At 38.6% G+C, this 10,435-nt stretch overlaps 1 protein-coding gene across 2 annotated transcripts in view; it reads right to left on the bottom strand.

Annotated features, from left to right (window-relative positions):
• Nucleotides 1-10,435, bottom strand: part of FRMD4B (FERM domain containing 4B) — a 362,040-nt gene that overhangs the window by 288,309 nt on the left and 63,296 nt on the right. The window contains exon 1 of one of the 2 annotated variants that reach the window (XM_077128741.1): nucleotides 1,239-1,258. The exons of the other annotated variant lie outside the window; for it this stretch is intronic. The gene's annotated coding sequence lies outside the window, so the exon portion shown is untranslated. Of the gene's footprint in view, nucleotides 1-1,238; nucleotides 1,259-10,435 lie in introns of those variants that run through there. 2 annotated transcript variants of the gene reach the window in all.

Below are 10,435 nucleotides of genomic sequence, written 5' to 3'. Positions count from 1 at the left end.
TTAACTAGCAAGACAGATCACACGTCTCCTGCTATTTTGTCATCTCTTGTTTTGCTTGGATTATTACTGTTTATTTATTTCAATTTTTTTATTGTGAATGATTTCAAATATATATGAAAGCAAAGAGAAAAATATAATGAACCCTCATGAATTCCACTTGTTATCAATTAATGGACAGTCTTGTTTTGTCTATACCCCCATCCACTTTCTCTCTCTAATATTACTTTGAAGCAAATCCCCCAGTGTATACCTTTCATTCATTTTTTTTTTCAGATCTTTTTATGGGGTTTCCTTGTGTAACAGCCATTGTTGGTAGCCTAGCCATTGTCCATTTCCTCAGTTATTCCACCCAATATTGTCCATTTCTCAACTTCCCCCCACCCAGACCGAGAAGCTGAGTCTGCTCAAGCCACAGGTGACCTGTTTGCCCAAAGATAATCTCATTCCCTTTGTCACTAATGGGGTCAGGAAAGCAACCCAATAATGGCCACTGAAACAAGAAGGGGACACTGCTGGGGCAGAGAGGGACTTCTGAAAAATTTTCTGTTCTCCTAAGAGGCATCCACAGAAAAAGTGGTCCCTCTCTTTCCTCTGAATGTCATCCTGTCTGGCTGTGATGCTCAGAACTGGAGCAGCCATATGTGCTACCGGCCTGAAGAGGAAGCTAATTCCAAGGTTGGCAGTGGAGAGGCAGAAGGAAGCTGGGTCTTAGAGGATATTATTGAGCTGCTGAATCAAGCAACCCAAAGCCTGTACTACCTTTTGGACTTTCAGTTCTGAAAGGTAAGAATTTGTGTCATTGTTTACAACTGTTTGAGTCAGGTATCTGTTACTTGCGGCTGAAAGCATCCAACTTTAGCATCAGTACAGACCTAGGACCTAGATAATCTAGGTTTTGCAAACTGAGTAAGGAATCAATATTAAGATGCTGTAACAAAGATACCTTAAAAGACAGTAGCTTAAGCCAGGCAGAAGTCGATTTCCTTCTTAGGTAGGGGATTGTAAAGGTGGGCCTGGACAGGTTAAGGTGCTCTCTAATAATCAGGGTGCAGTTTTCTTTGCCACCCTTGGCACAGAGCTTGCATCTTCTCATCTCAGGGAGCTGCTCTGGCTCCCATCAGTACCAGCACATTCCAGCTGCTACGAAGAAAGAGGCCACGCAGACACCCAGCCTCTTTAAGGGTACAACTTAGAAATTAATCACATATATCCCATCACACTGGCCAGAACTTACTCACATGACAACAGCCAACTGCAAGGGCGCTGGGATATGTGGGTGGTACAGTGGGCAGCCCTATGTCCAGTTCTAGTACCATAAGAAAAAAAAGGAAAATAAATATTGGGGCACAGCCAGTAGTCTCAGCCATATTATTAGTTTAGAAAACAGGGAGGGTTAAATTGTATTTGGTTCCACTGACTCATTATAATTAAAATGATTTCAGAATGCAAACAAGTTTTAAATGAAATGTTCTTTTAGCCTCCCTCCCCAACCCCCCAACCAAATGATTTAGCAGAGAATATTTATTTAGAAATAAATGAAATGGCACATCCCTTTTATCTCTTCTTTTTAGGTGGGTCCCAGGAAGATCCCAACAATCAGTAATACCTTGTTAGCCAAGTTTATTACCCTGTGTATGTGAGATTAATAACTAGATTTCACTGATTTCCCTTAATTCCAAATGGCTTTTCCTCAGACTGCACGACTATGGTTTAATTGTATTCTGCTTGACAGTCACCAGCATCTCATAACAAGCTCCCATTTCAAAAGATTATTATTAATCAGAGTAATCCAAATTATGGAAAAATAAACACAGACAAATAGAGAAAAATGATCAGGCTTCTAAGAAGCACGGCATCCCACAGCCCAGGAGAACTTGCTATCGATAAGTGGTTTCTATACTTAAGATATAAGCGAGGTTTTGATTTAATGGCAGCAGGTTTTAAATGATGCATGAGAAGCCACCATAGCAAATCCCTTTCTCCATGGTCCCCTCAGGGTCAAGTACCATGTTTCAATTATAATTTCACCAAATTGCTGTGTTGCAGTAAATGTTTCAGATTAATAGCGGTACAACACGAGTCTTTGCAGGACAGAATCAAAAAATCTAGTCCAGAGGGCTGCTGAAATATAACTCAAGACATTCAGCTGCACAACACATAAAGACTTCAAGATGATGGGGATATTTCTGATGAGTATTCCCCGAAGAGGTTACTTTTGCAGAAAACAAGTTTATAATTTACGGAAGCAAAAAGATTTCTCATTGCAGCCAAAGAGGCTTCTTGCAATTACATTAGGAAGGCACTGCCACGCGATCCATTATGGAAATCATATTTTCATTAATAGGGAAGGTAACTCTTTTGCCAAGAAGCATATTTCTTCCCCATCATTAACCTGCAAGGAGATATGAAATCATTTGGTTTGGTTTTTCATTTCCAGTGGCTCTATTCCTTGGAAAAGGATTTTGTATAGAAAGATAGCATTTTGCAAATTCTGTTTCAAATTACCAGCCTAGGGTTAGGTGAAGTCTTGTCAGAGCTTTTCACGGATCACAGAGCTATGACATTGCCACGGTGGTCACACTGGTGGCAGACAGCTTCACAGAGCTGAAAATTGTGTTCTGTTCATGGCTGTACTAGCATTTTAGGCCCAGACACGTCTTTGATTCTGTTGGGAAATTGTACTTTGGGCTGATTCCCTCCACAGACATTCTAAAGAAGTGAAAGCGATTTGGAATCTAAGATACATACATACTTGGGGTGGTGGTGTTTACTAATCCCACTTTTCATGATTCCACATAAAGGAGAAAAGACCTTCACCCCAGGAGATGAAGTCTGGAGAAACTTTGGACCCTGTTTCCAGGAGCAATTCTTCTGATAAGGGTAGAAGACCAGTTTTTTATATAAAGCCTCTGCCTTCTTTAGTCTCTCTTCCTAAGCTGAATGCCTGCATCAAAGAGGCACATTCTTCCTGCCCTTGGGTTTGATGGGGGTAAGGCAGGCTGCAATGCTCTTTCCTGCTAAGCATCTACTCTACCAAGTCAACTTTTCCCCAAGTTTGGGCTGCAAAGTCCATATTCAGGATTGGAATAATACAAAGACCATTTTAACTTCAAGTCTAAGCTATATTCTACAATTTAGCTTCATCATCAATAGAGCTTATAACGTGATCCCATCTCCCTCCTTGCTCTGACATTGGAGAGAAAAAGAGTTTAATTAATTATCCCTCACAAACCCCAATATCTCGTATGGCTTTCATAAAACCTTCTTGCATTTGACCCTAATTCACCTCTTCTGCCATGGTTATTCAAGTACATATATTTCCATTTCTCCAGCCTTCTTATCTTTTCGTGTGTGTTGAAGATTCAAGTGGTGGTTTATAGTCCATTTGCTCGGATTTATAGGGTATTTTTAATAATGAATTTAATACTACCAATGTTACTTATGAAAATCTATCAGACTTGAATGTGGTATCACAATTTAGGTGAAAAAACAAATTAGCTTTATGTCAAGAAGTCTGAAAGTACGGTTCTACACAAGGTTTAGAAAAGGAGAAAAAACACTGAATTTAACAAGAAAAGGCTGCTCTTACTATGGCCACCCTCAGCAAAATGTTATTGCTCTTTCAAACCTTAGCTCCTGGCCACCTTACCTCCCCAGTCCTGATATCACAGACAGCCTGATGACCTTGTGTCAAGTTCCTGAGCATCTCTGCTTGGCTCCTGGATAAGGTCTGACTGTTCTAGCGTGTGTTCAAAGGGAAAAGAGTTATAGTTTTGTGTTTGCCAGTTCACTAAAATTGCCAACCCAAGGTAAGGGAGGCTGGGGAGTCAGTATATTTTCTGGAACTTCATCCAGGCACATTTCCATCCACAAAGCTACAAATTTAGGTACTACACATGCGACTGCAACAGCAAATGTTCCAAATAGCAAAAACTAAAGAATTATAAGTAGAAGATATATTTCTGTCCCAGAGAGCTAAATATCTTTCAGCTCAGGAACATGGTTGCAGAGCCCATATGCCATCCTGTTCACCCGTTCAGTCACTCCAGAAACTTCACGCCTATGCCATGTGAGGTGCAACAGTGAACAAGACAGACAGGATTCCTACCTTCACAGAAGCTGTAATAAAGTGGGGAAGATGGAGTCTTTAACAACCATTTAAGCCAGGAATAAAATGCTATTAAAGTGCCTATCATAGTCAATGGGGTAAAAAAAAAAAAAAGTCTATCAAATGGTGCTGGGAAAACTGAATGTCCACATGCAAAAAAAAAAAAAGAAGAGGAATCCCTATTTCATACCATATATCAAAATTGAGGAACTAAATACAAGAATTGAAACAGTAAAGCTATTAGAAAAGGAGATGCTTCACAGTTCCAGCCCCGCAACCCCATTCCCAACTGCCTACCCTCACCCCCATCAAGAAGCTGTGAACAAACAGCAAGACCTATCATAAAATTTTTTCTAAAAACTCGAGAAAACACTTAACTGACTATGTAACAGGGTGAACACTGAGTCAAGAAAAAGGCTATTTAACAGCAGTAGGATCTGTGGTGTCCTGGCTGTGCCCTCTTCCCCCTTCACCAGCTCTGCTTGGAGCCAGCCCTGGCTGCCAATACAAATCCCTGGTCTGGTTGTAGAGGGAGCAGGGCAACCCTTGTGCACATATTGGGAACATGCTGTCTGGTCCACTCCTGTCTTGTGATGGCCTGAAGGACTCATCTTCCCAGAACCTGCCCTATGTATAGAAGATAAGTCACCAAGCTCTCCTATAGAGCACTGTGGAGACCAGTCAGAGTCATGTGGCCTGGGGTAAGGGACTGCTGGCTACATGTCATACAGTGCAGTGCCTGGGCCAGGAGCAAACTGTCTCCTAGGGAAGAACAGACATTCCGATCTATACACACCAGAGAATTCACAGGGCCACTCACACATGCCAAAGGTAAGACACATATACAGAAAGGATCAGGGAGGCCCCTACACTTTGCCCTGGAGTTATTCTCTAAATTCTTTCTATGGGTAATCCCAGAAAGAGAGCACCTACACAGGCCAATCTGTAAAAGACTGGGAAAGGTGTTTTCTTTTCTCCGTTTTTTTAGCTTCTGGCAGTCAAGGAAAGTATTGTCACAACACTAGCTGGATACAGCTTAAAGAACAGATGTCTCAGAGTCTAAGTTCCATCAATATTACATGAAAATATAAAAATGTTCAGCTTTCAACAAAAGATTACAAAACAGACAAAGAAACAGGAAGTGATGGGGCAGGCAAAGGACAAAATTAAAGCATTTGAGACCATCGATGTGGAGAACCAGATCTGAGACATACCAGACAAAGACTTGGTAAAAAAAAAAAACGTTTGGTTGCTTGTTTATTTGTTCGTTTTAAAATATTTTATTGTAAACAACAAACAAACACACAAACATTCTTGACATACACGCATTCTTGACATGGTTACAATCAGTGGCTCACAATATCATCACATAGTTGTGTATTCATCACCATGAGCATTTTTTGAATATTTGCATCTCTCCAGCAAAAGAAACAAAAAAGAAAAAACTCATACATACCATACCCCTTACCCGCCCCTCATTGATTACTAGTGTTCCCATCTACCCAATTTACTTTAACCTTTGTTTCCCCTATTATTTATTTCTTATCCATATTTTTTATTCATCTATCCATACCATAGATAAAAGGCGCAACAGACACAGGTTCTCACAATTACACAGTCATGCTGCAAAAGCTGTATCATTATAAAATTATCTTCAAGAAACATGGCTACTGGAACACAGCTCTACAGTTTCAGGTTCTTCCCTTTAGCCACTCTAATACACCATAAACTACAAAGGGGATATCTATATAATGCATAAGAATGATCTCCAGGATAACCTCTTAACTCTGTTTGAAATATTTTAGCCACTGGCACTTTATATTGTCTCATTTCTCTCTTTCCCCTTTTGGTTGAGAGGGTTTTCTCAATCCCTTGATGTTGAGTCCCAGTTCATTCTAGGATTTCTGTCCCATGTTGCCAGGGAGGTTTACACCCCTGTGAGTCATGTCCCACATAGAGGGGGGAGGGCAATGAGTTCGCTGTGTTTGGCTGAGAGAAAGAGAGGCCATATCTAAGCAACAAAAGAGGTCCTCTGGGGGTGATTCTTAGGCCTAATTTTTTAAATAACTTCTTTCTTTCTTTTTTGTGAAAAATAACATATATACAAAAAAGCAATAAATTTCAAAGCACAGCACCACAATTAGTTGCAGAACATATTTCAGTTTGACATGGGTTACAATTCCACATTTTTAGGTATTTACTTCTAGCTGCTCTAAGATACTGGGAACTAAAAGAGGTATCAATCTAATGATTCAGCATTCATGTTCATTTGTTAAATCCTATCTTCTCTGTATAACTCCACCATCACTTTTAATCTTCCTATCCCTCTCTTTAGGGGTGTTTGGGCTATGACCATTCTAACCTTCTCATGTTGGAAGGGTCTGTCTATAGTATGGGGTAGGGAGATGGAACTATCTGATGTTCTAGATAAGTCCTAGAGGTTTCAGGATTTATCTAGTCCAGGGACCCATCTGGAGGTTGTAGGTTTCTGGAAAGGTACACTAGTGCATGGAACCCATGTGGAATCTTACATACTGCCCTAGGTGTTCTTTAGGATTGGCTGGAATGGTCCTGGTTGGGGTTTGGCAGGTTATGATAGCAATGAATAACTGAAGCTTGCATAAAAGCAACCTCCAGAGTAGCCTCTTGACGCTATTTGAACTCTCTCAGCCATGACACTTTATTAGTTACACTTCTTTTCCCCCTTTTGATCAGGATGGAATTATTGATCCCACCGTGCCAGGGCCAGATTCATCCCTAGGAGTCATCTCCCACACAGAAGGAAGGGCAATGATTTCACTCACAGAGCTGGGTTTAGAGAGAGTGAGGCCACACCTGAGCAACAGAAGAGGTCCTCCAGAAGTAACTCTTGGGCATACCTATAAGTAGGCTAAGCTTCTCCACTACCTACATAAGCTTCTTGAGGGCAAGTCTCAAGATCAAGGGCATGGTCTATTGCAGAGTTGGGTTAAGAGAGATAGAGGCCACATCTGAGCAACAATAAATGTCCTCCAGAAGTAACTCTTAGGCGTGCCTATAGGTAGTCTAAGTTTCTATGCTACCCACATAAGCTTCACAAGAGTAAGTCTCATGATAAAGGGCATGGCCTATTGATTTGGTTGTCCCTATAGTTTTACACAGTATCAGGGAATTTCTTGAAGGAAAAGCTTAATAGTTCCATATTTTTTCTCCCATTCCTCAAGGGACTTTGTCAATACTTTTTGATTATCTGCTTAATACACTCTAGGATGTATCCAGGCATTACATTAAGCTATACAGGATTAAAGGACCTCTTTCTTATTGTGGGCTCCCTGTGTTTCAGTTGTTTGAATGAGCTATATAGGTAGGTTGAGTTAGATTATGTGCTATAGAAAATTTCAGTTCCAGACCAAATAAACCTTTCTTCCTTTGGTCTCAAAGAGTATGTGTAGTTCTAAAATACAGACATTGTCTTCCTTAGTGTTCTGAATTACTTTAACCTCAACCTGATTGGCTTCATTCTTATCTCTAAATATCAGGTTATATAAATTTTTATAAAACAATGGTTTTAATTAAACTCAAGGAGTTAAAGGAAAACATGGACAAAGAACCAAAGAAGATTAGAAAACTGACAGATGAGCACAAAGAGAATATCAATAGAGAGATGGAAATTATCAAAAGGATCCAAACAAAGTAGAAGACCACAGTAATATGAGTTGGAAATTTCCTAGAAGGGTTCAACAGCAGATTGGAGCTGGCAGAAGAAAGAATCAGTGAACTTGACAATAAGACAATTAAAATCATCCAGTCTGAGGAGCAGTAAGAAGAAAGAATGAAGAAAAGTAAACAGAGCCTGAGGAACCTATGGGACATCATTAAGCATACCGAGATATGTATAATGGAAGTCACAGAAGAAGAAAAAGAAAAGGGACAGAGAGAATAGAAAGAAAATAATAGCTGGAAACTTTTCAAATTTAACAAAAGACATGAATATAGACCCAAGACACTCAATGAACTCCAAACAGGATAAACTCAAGTAGAACTGTGCCATGGCACACTATAATCAAACTGTCGGCTTCCAAAGATGAAGAGAGAATTCTGAAAGCTGCAAGAGAAAAACAGGGTGTCATATACAAGGGAGTCTCAATAAGAGTAAGTGCCAATTCTTTACTGGAAACTACGGAGGCAAGAAGGCAGTGGGATGACATATTTAAAGAGCTAAAAGCAAAAAACTATCAGTCAAGAATTCTATATGCCACAAAAGTGTCTTTCAAAAATGAGGGAGATTAAGACCTTCCAAGATAAAGAGATCAACACACTAGATCAGCCCTACAAGCAGTGCTAAAAAGAGTTTTATGGGATGAAAGTTAAGGACAATAGACAGTTATCTGAAGCCAACCAATACTTCTATATCCAGCAAAACTGTATTTTAAAAATGAGGGTGATATTAAGACATTTCCAGATAAACAAAAGTTGAGGGAATCTATCATCACTAAACCAGCCCTACTATAGATGTTAAAGAGAGCTCTTCAGGTTGAAAGGAAAGGATGTTAGACAATAGATTGAAGTCACATGAAGAACTAAAGATTTCAACTGGGGTAAATATAAATGCCAATACTATTGTATTTTTGATTTGTAATTCCATTTTTTAATTTCTGCACTATTCAAAAGGCAAATGCATCAAAGGTAATGGAGAAATCAGTGGTTTGGGCTCATAATGTATAAACATGTAATTTGTGACAAGAAATACATAAATATATGGGATGAAGGGATACAGAAGCACAGTTTGACTTAAGTTGGTATCAAAGCAAATAAAATTGTTATAGATTTAAGATGCTAAATTTAAAGCCCATGGTAACTACAAAGAAAACACTGGGGAATATGCAAGCTCATAGAGACATAAACTAGAGCACAGATTGCCAGAGGCAAAGGGCAGGAGAATGGGGAGTTAAGGCAAAAAGGGTATTGGGTTTTTATTTGGGGAGATGGAAAAGCATTAGTAATGGAAGGTGATGAAGGTCCTGCATGAGAGTAAATGTGATCAGTCCCATTCAATTGTATGCTTGGGAGGTGTGAGATGGAAAAGTTTATGTTACAAAAACAATTTTTTTAAAAAAGGCACAACTAAAGAGACAATGACAATTAATGAAACTATCCTGGATGAGATTTTAAAAAGCAGTAGTAAAGTCTCAAAAGGACAGTATTGAGATATGTGAAACAAAACAAGAAACATGGACTGTAGGCTTTATATCAACATTAAATTTCTCTGAACTTGATAACTATACTTCAGTAGATACATTAGTGAATGTCCTTGTGCTTGAGAAATATACATGGCAGTGTTAATTGCTCACAGAGCATGATACATGCAATCTATACTTAAGTGCTCAGAAAATGGATGAATAAATGGATAGACAGACATTGATAGATTTATAGATTGATGTGTAGATAGCTGGAATGATAGGGCAAATGTTTCAAAATATTAAAATTGGTGGATTTGGGTACCTGGGGAAGGAAGTAGGGATAAGTTGGAGTTCTATGGGTGGGGTGTGTATTATTTTTGTAAAAGTTCCTGTAGATTTGAAAACATTTCAAATAAAACGTTAAAAAAATTTTTTTAATTCTTAGAAGAAAATATAGGGAAAAATCTTCATGATCTTAGATTTGACAACAGGTTCTTAGATTTAAAAAAAGCATGAACAACAAAAGACAAAAAAAAAAATAAGATGGAATTCATCAAAATTAAAAACCTGTGCATCAAAAGATACTATCAAGAAAGTGAAAAGACAATCTACAGAATGGAAGGAAATAGTTGCAAATCATCTATCTGTAAGTTTTTAATACCCAAAAATATAAATAACGTTTACACTTCAACACTAAAAAGAGAATCCAATTTAAAAATGGACAAAAAACTTTTTAAATAGAATAAAGTATTAACAAGCAAAGTACCTGAAGACATTTATCTAAAGAAAATGTACAAATGGACAATTAAGCACATGAAAAGATACTCAACATCATTAGCCATTAGTGAAATGCAAATCAAAACCACAATGACATACCACTTCACACCCTCTAGGATGGCTATAATTAAAAAAAAAAACAGAAACAGAAACAGAAAATAAATGTGGGTAAGGATGTAGAGAAACAGGAATTCTCCTGCACTGTTGGTGGGGATGTAAAATGGTGCAGTCTCTATGGAAAACAATTGGGCTGTCCCTCGAAAATTAAACATAGAATTACCATAAGACATCGTAATCCCCCTCCTAAGTATAAACCCAAAAGAACTGAAAACAGTACCTCAGACACTTGTTCACCAATGTTCATACCAGCATTACTCACAGTAGTCAAAAG

The sequence above is a fragment of the Tamandua tetradactyla genome, chromosome 15 (genome assembly GCF_023851605.1).
Source record: "Tamandua tetradactyla isolate mTamTet1 chromosome 15, mTamTet1.pri, whole genome shotgun sequence".
Lineage (NCBI taxonomy): Eukaryota > Metazoa > Chordata > Mammalia > Pilosa > Myrmecophagidae > Tamandua > Tamandua tetradactyla.
Note: the sequence above shows the minus strand (reverse complement) of the source record. Positions and strands in the feature narration are given on the sequence as shown.